Source organism: Elephantulus edwardii, unplaced genomic scaffold, assembly GCF_000299155.1.
Source record: "Elephantulus edwardii isolate Elephantulus edwardi_28Jun2011 unplaced genomic scaffold, EleEdw1.0 scaffold00083, whole genome shotgun sequence".
Lineage (NCBI taxonomy): Eukaryota > Metazoa > Chordata > Mammalia > Macroscelidea > Macroscelididae > Elephantulus > Elephantulus edwardii.
The window spans coordinates 11,326,732-11,334,555 of record NW_006399833.1 but is presented as its reverse complement, the minus strand read 5'-3'; the positions used below and the strand labels follow the sequence as shown (position 1 = coordinate 11,334,555).

The window sequence follows — 7,824 nt, the reverse complement described above, 5'->3', positions numbered from 1 at the left end:
TCTCATCTCTCCAATGCCTAGTATGTCAATATTTATGCGTTCCATTTCTTTCTTAACAATTTCTAATTTTCCTACATTCATGGTTCTCACATTCCATGTTCCAATTACTAGTGTCTGCTCACAACTGTCCTCTTTCTTTGTATTTCCATGCTTGACAGTTCTACCTAGGTTGCCCTTTCTGTTCATCTACGTGTGTTGTGTTGTGCATAGGGTTTTCAGAGGCCTGCCATTTCAGAAGTGGTGGCCAATCCTTCTTCCTAGTCTGTCTTAATCTGAAGGTTTAGATTTAGAGGAGTATCTGACAGACAGCAATTTGTGGAGTAGTGAAAGATAAATCCCTCATTTTGGAGTTAACCATTAGTTACAGTGTAGTCCCTGCCCTTAGCCCAGTGACTTGACCCACTTATTTCCCAGCTCCACCCTCCAGCAGGATACCACTTCACTTCTACCAAATGCCTTCAGAATTAATCTCCCATTGTCAGACCCATGACCTGACGGCTTGTATCTGATGCTTTCTTCTCTCCTGTGATTCCAACCACGTCAAATGCTGAGAGATTTGTTTTGTTTTGTTTTTAGGTTGTGCATTTTTTAAAAGATTGACAGCAACCTTCTAATTTATCTTCCTGCCTCTAGTTTTGCTCACCGTTTGCCTTTAATCCATCTTCTGCTCAGTAATGAGAAAATTTTTCTAAATATGAATCTGATCCATGACACACATAATAATATGTGTGGGTAAGATTTAATGAGCTATTTATGGATAGAATCATGTCTCCACAAAATGTCTTAAATATTAACCTCCATGCCAGTGTGTATAATCCCATTTGAAAATGTGTTGTCTTTGTTATGTCAATGAAACAAAATTAATGTAGGGTATATCTAGAGTCAGTCTTGTTTGAAGTTGACAAGCAAGCAAAGAGAGGGTGGTAATATAGATAACAAAACACACAGAAATCTCCAAGGAACCAGGAAGTAAAAGCTAATGAGACAAAGATCTTCCTCCAGAGAGAGAAAAATTTTCCTTCAAGCTGGTGGTCTGGATTTGAACTTTCTGTCTTCTAATCTGTGAGGAAATAAATTTCTGTTTGTTAAAGCTATTCACTTGTGTAGTTAAAAAGTTATTACATTTCATTTAATAATACTGTACATAACATGTAATATTCTTTAACATGTGTAACACGTAATATTCTTATACTATATAATGTGTGTATATTATGCACATTAATATGATTGTTTATCATTATAAATAACATAAATTATAACTATAATATAAATAAATGAAAATTCTAAATAATTCTTATTTATAATTTAGTATATGTCAAGTAATATTCTATTATATTCCATGCAATAAGTGCAATATCATATTATATAACATGTAATATTTTATTACATTTCATGTAATAGTCTATTACATTCCATGTATTTCATTCAGTGTAATAATATTTATTACGTTCTAGGTATAATGTTAAGTACTTGACATATAGTAACTAATTTTAATTGTCATTTCCATCTGAAAGGTAGATGCTATGATTATCTTGGTTCACATATCTTGGGAACTTTATTAGGAAGGGCCAGTCCTTGGAAAAGTTGTGATGTTAGAGAGTACGTGCCTGGAATATAATAAGCGTTCTATCTTAACTACAGAAGAGATTGGCTTTAACAAACACATTCATCTTCTCACAGATTAGAATAAAGAAAGTTCACAGGAGTCACTGTGTCAGTCCATCTCTTTGAGGGCTTTTCTCACCTTTACTGACCCTCTACCATACCAACCCTGATGTCCCTTTCCAAAGAATAGCTTCTTCTAACAACATGCTCAAAGTATGTGAGACAAAGCTCCACTATCCTTGCCTCTAATCAGGGTTCTGGCTGCACTTTTTCCAAGATATATCTGTTTCTTCTTTTGGCAGTCCATGGATATTCAATACACTTCTCAAACACCATAACTCAAAGACATCAATAATTTTTCTGTCATATTTATTTCTTGTCTAGCTCTCAAATGCATAGTAAGCAATTGGAAAGATCACAGGCTGAAGCAGGCAAACCTTGGTCTTCAAATTAACATCATTGCTCCTCAGTACTTTGGACAGGTTCCTGACAGCAGACTCGCCCAGTGCAATACGTCTCCTGATCTCCAGACTACTGGTAATATCAAGGGTATTGATTGTGGGTATAAGTATGAGTCAATCATTGAAAATGTCAATGTTTTCTCTGTCTATCATGATCTTAAACATCAGCCCAGTAGAGAGAATTTTTGTGATCTCTTGAGATGCAATTTTGCTCTTGTGGTTATTAGATGCCATCAAGTCAACAATGACTCAGAGCAATGCTATGAACAACAGAACTGGAACTTGCCCTATCCTGGACCATCCTCATGAGCTCACTCATCCTCGAGTTCCTTGTTGTAGTCCCTGTCAGTCCATCTCATTAGTTATTGTGTCAGTCATCTCAGTCCACGTCTCATACTCAAGCTCACTGTCAGAGTCACTATCAGTTCATTTCCTTGTGAGTCTCCTGTCTTCCCCTGACTTTCCCAGGATCATATCTTTTCACAAGGAGTGGCCCCTCCTGACCACATGCCCAAAGGATGTGAGACAAAGTTTCACCATCGTTGCCGCTAAACAACACTCTGGTTATACTTCCTCCAAGAAAGATTTGTCTGTTCTCTTCGCAGTTTGTGGTGTTCAGGTCTTTTTTCCAACACCATAATTGAAAGACATTGGTTCTTCTTCTGTCATCCTTATTCATTTCTCAATAGTCAGATGCATAGGAAGCTACTGAAAAAAAAAATACTATGGGTCAAACCAAGCACAACTTAGTCTTTAAACTGACATCATTGCTCTCTAGTACTTTAATTTTTTTAATATTTTTTATTTTGTGATTTTAATGAAAGTTTACCTAAAATGTTCATTCATTGATTGTTGTACATTTTTACCCCCTCTCTCTAACTCCTTCCCTTCCCCCTCCCCCAGTTCACTGTTTTGTGTCTTTTAAAAATTTATTCACTGTTGCACAATTACCTCACTCCCTACCCGCCCCCCAGTCCTCGTTCCAATGTATCTCTTATTCTGGGCTATTGTCGTACAACATATAATACCTAATTATGCATTCCTTTCAAACAATTCTTTCCTTCATCTATTCCATTGCAATGTTCATTATTTATCCACTCTTTGCCAATTCTCCTCATAAACACTTATATCAGACCTGCTTTATAACAGTGGTGCTATGCAGTATTTGTCCTTTTGTGACTGAGATATTTTCACTCAACATAATGTCCTGCAGGGTTGTGTGATGTGTAACCCACGTTGTGGAATGTTTTATGAGCATAGTTGTTCGGTGCTGTGCAATATTCCACTGAGTGAATATACAATAGTTTTTCTATACATTTGTTTGTTCATGGGAACTTGGGTTGCTTACATCACTTTGCTATCGTAAATAATTCAGCAATAAACGTGAGAGTACATATATCTGTTTGGATGGAAGTTATAGTTTCTTTAGGGTATATTCTCTCTCAGTAGTGGCATTGTTGGGTCAAATGGTATTTCTAACTATTTTTCAATTTTTAATTTATTGTTAATGTCAATGAAAATTTACAGAGACTTTGGGTTTCCATTCATTCATTGTTGCACTTTTATCCCCTCCCAAACCTCCCCCCTAGTATTTCTAACTTTTTGAGAAAAAATAAAACTGCCTTCCATAGTGGTTACACCATTTTAAACTCCCACCAGCAGTGAATAAGGGTTCCAGTTTCTCCACAACCTTGCCAGCATTTGTTGTTTGAGGCTCTGTTGAATTTTGCTATTGTTGCAGAAGTCAGATGATAGCTCATAGTTGTTTTGGGGTTGTTTTTTTAAAAATAAATTTATTTTACTCTGATTTATTTACAAAGTTTGAATGCATTGTTTTTCACAAAAGATCCTTCCCATTTCCTTCACCCCACCCACATACAGTCTTTTATTAATTTAAATACATTAATATATTAGTTACTGATTTTTTTATAATTTTAGTCTTACACAGTGTGAATTCAAAATTTCATTCTAGATCTTTCTGGTTGTCATAGCTCTTCGATTTGCAGTCTCATTTTTTTTTTGTAGTCTCATTTTGATTTAAAGGCTTTTTCCTCTCTTGTCTCTTAAAAAGAGGAATAAAAACTCATAGTTGTTTTTAATGGCATCTCTCTGGTAGCTAGGGATTTTGAACATTTCTTTCTGTGTTTGTTAGCCATCAGAATGTCTTCTTTGGTGAAGTGTCTATTCATATCCTGTACCCATCTTGCTATTGGGTTGTTGACGTTTTTCTTGTTGATGTTCTGGAGTAGGCTATAAATTTTAGATATGAGTCCCTAATCAGATATGTCATTACCAAATATTTTTCCCAGTTTGTGGCTTTCCTTTTTATCCTGTTGGAGAAGTTTGGGTTGGTGGTTTATTGGGGTTTTTTTATGTGCATAGGGATTTAATTCTTAGAAGGCCCCATTCATCTATTTTATTCTCTCCTCTTTGTAGGTTTTTCAGAATGCTTGGAAGACTGTTCATCCTGTGAATTAAGGCTTCTAGAGTTCTTCCAAACTTTTCTCTAATTAAGTTTATAGTCCGTGGTTTTAGTCCTAGGTCCTTGATCCACCTTGAGTTGGTTTTTTTTATATGGTGCGAGGTGTTGGTCTTGCTCGAGTTTCTACAGATGGTTTTCCAGTTTTGCCAACACCAAAATCAGTTGATCATAAGCAGATGAGTTCTTTAGTACGTTAAAGAGGTACTTTGACTATGTAAATCATAACAAACTACAACTAACATTGACAAAAATGAGAATTCCAGAACACTTAATTTTGCTCATTCAAAACCTGTACATAGGTCAAGAAGGTAGCTGTTGGAACAGCACGAGGGCATACTGGGGGGATCAAATCAGGAAAAGTTTATATCAAGGTAATATCTTTCTCCATACCTATTCAATCTGTATGTTGAACAAATAGAGCAGCTGCCCTATGTGAAGACGAACATAGCATTAAGATCAGAGGTAGACTCATCAACAACCTGTTGTATATAGACAACACACCTTGACTTGCAGAAAGTGAGGAGGACTTGAAGCGCTGCTACAGAAGATCAAAGAATACAACCTTTAATGTGGATTACATCTCAACATCAAGAAAACAAAAATCTTTACCAACAGACCTTTATAGTTGGAGAAAAGACTACAGCTGTTAATGACTTCGTTTTACTTGGTTCCACAATCAACATCCTTTGAGTCAAAAAGTCAAAAGCAATCAAGAAATTAAAAAAAAAACCCACAACCCAACAACCCACAAAAAATGCAATATATTAGATAAATCTGCTGTCCAAGAACACTTAAACTGCTAAAGAGAGAAAGGATTTAAACTGCTTTGGTAAAGTCCTAAATATATAATGGTTCATACATGGTAGAACTTTTTTCTAAGTAACTGTCTAAGGTGGGTATTCTTGGGCAGCATAGACAGCTCTTTTCCATATAAAGAGGCACAGGATGACAGAGCCTCTAGGTCATCTTAGGTTACCACCTTCCAGTCATTTAGATGGGAGAGGACACATGAAGAAGGAAGATGCCGTAGGGTTGGGAGAGCCATACCGAAAGGCAGAATATTGAGGTAGTGCAAAAAAATGTGAAACTGCTTGCTAGAGATTAGAAAGTAAGCACAACGAAGCTTTGCCTTGCTTGTTGGGAAACCCAACACTTGAGTAGACTCTTCATATTAAAAAGGAAAACTGTTTAAATGGTATATTTGATTAATTATTATTTTCATTACATGAGTCCAGAACAAAGGCTGCATAGTGGAGTGGACTTGGGGGGAGGGATTGTATAACAATGAAAGAATTTGTCTTTTACTTTTCAAAGAGAAGAACCAACTGGAGGGCAGGGGTGGGCAGGGAGAAAGAATGGAAATCCAAAATCTCTATAAATTTTCATTAAAATTAATGAAAATAATAAACTTATTTTTAAAAAGAAGAACTCATGGAGGAATTTAGGGCAAATCTAAATATGCCACCCATCAGCCCTCTTCCATTGGCAGGAACATAATCATGTGACCACACATCACTACAATGGAGACGGGTCAATGCAGTTCAACTGTAGACTCAAGGAGGATAGAAATAGTATGGATGGGAAGCTAGTGATCTTTCAAAGACTAACAGGATTGTTGTTGTTCTTCTCCTGTGCAGTTGAGTCACTTGCGACTCATAGTGACCCTGTGTACGACAGCCCTAAACCCTGCTCTATCCTGTGCCAATCACACTACCTCTGACACACCCATCCCAATTACCCCAGTCACTGAATCAATCCACCTCATAGAGGGTCTTCCCCTCCTGCGCTGTCCCTCCCCCCTACCAAGCATCATGCCCCGCTCTAAGGACCTGTCCCTCCTTACAACATGAACAAAGTATGTCAGACGAAGCCCCAGAATCCTTGCCTCCAAGGAGTAGCCTGGTTTAACCCTCTCCAGGGTGAATCTGTTTGTTTCCTTAGCAGTCCATGGTACATTCAATACTCTTCTCCAGCACCACAGCTCAAAGGCATCAATTCTCCTTCTATCCTCCCTAGTTATTGTCCAACTCTCTGATGCATAACAAGTGATTGCAAAAACCATGGCCTGTATCAGGCGCACCTTAGTCTCCAGAGAGACACCGTTGCTCTTGAGTACTTTAGAGAGGTCCCTAACAGCAGACTTTCCCATCGCAATACGTTTTTTGATTTCCTGGCTGCTGGTGCCAAGAGTGTTGACCGTGGAGCCGAGCAAACGGAAGCTGTGAACAATCTCAATCTCTTCGCCATCCATCCTGATGCTACTGATTGGTCCAGTGGTGAGAATCTTTGTCGTCTTGACATTGAGGCTCAGTCCATACTGAAGGCTGCAGTCCTTGACCCTCTGCAACAAGTGCATGAGGTCCTCCTCAGTTTCAGCAAGCAGGGTTGTAACAGGGAGTGTGGGTTAATGTTTACCTCAAGTGTTGGGTGAATGAATGATGAAGGAGGTTTATTTCATTACCTTGGACTAAGAATATAGATAGCATTTAACCTGCCCCATGCATAGCTGGGGGAAATGTGTGTAGGCAGTCAAAAGTAAGGAGAAATTGAAATCATGGTAGAACCTTGAGCTCCCTATTGAGTCACTTTCTGGGAAGTAGCAGCTGGAGGGTGACTTGCAATGCTGATGACTCCTTAATTATTAATCACTGACACTGTGTAGATGGAATTTAAGCAAAATCCCAGCAGTGTTAGTATACACTGCTGTAATATTGGGCCTCAAATCTTTTTACCTCTTCTGCATGTCTAGACTACAGAGCTAGCCAACCACGAGCTGTTCAAAACCAAAGGGGGGCGGGTAGACAAAAACAAACAAACAAAAAGAACTTATTTCCATTTCAAATCATAGTTATGGGCATGGACTTAGTCCCTGGCAGTTTGTGTGTTCCCAGACAAAGGGCACATTTGCTGATGATCACATGAAGACTAAGCGAGTGAAAAAAAGGTCAATCCATCTGAAGTGGAATTAGCCTCATAATTCTCTGGTGTGAGATACAAAAATTTCCAGAAGAACTTTGTAAAACAGCTGCCCACAGTCCTACTTCACAGAGATTCCAATTTAGTAAGTCTGTGATGTGACTTGGGAACTATGTTTTTCACGTTCCCCAGATGATTCTGACATAGAACCAGTTTGGGGAAACCACTACTCTAACGTCACAAAAGAGGCACATGAAAGCACAGAACTGATTACTTGGGTTTTTTTTTTAAGTATATTAAGTAAAAATGGTGTCTCCCTGGAGACTAAGGTGCATCTGATACAGGCCATGGTCTTTGCAA

The 7,824-nt window shown here is 38.1% G+C and overlaps 1 protein-coding gene across 1 annotated transcript in view; it reads left to right on the top strand.

Annotated features, from left to right (window-relative positions):
- Positions 1 to 7,824, top strand: part of TRPC5 (transient receptor potential cation channel, subfamily C, member 5) — a 263,323-nt gene that overhangs the window by 132,151 nt on the left and 123,348 nt on the right. The window lies entirely within an intron of this gene.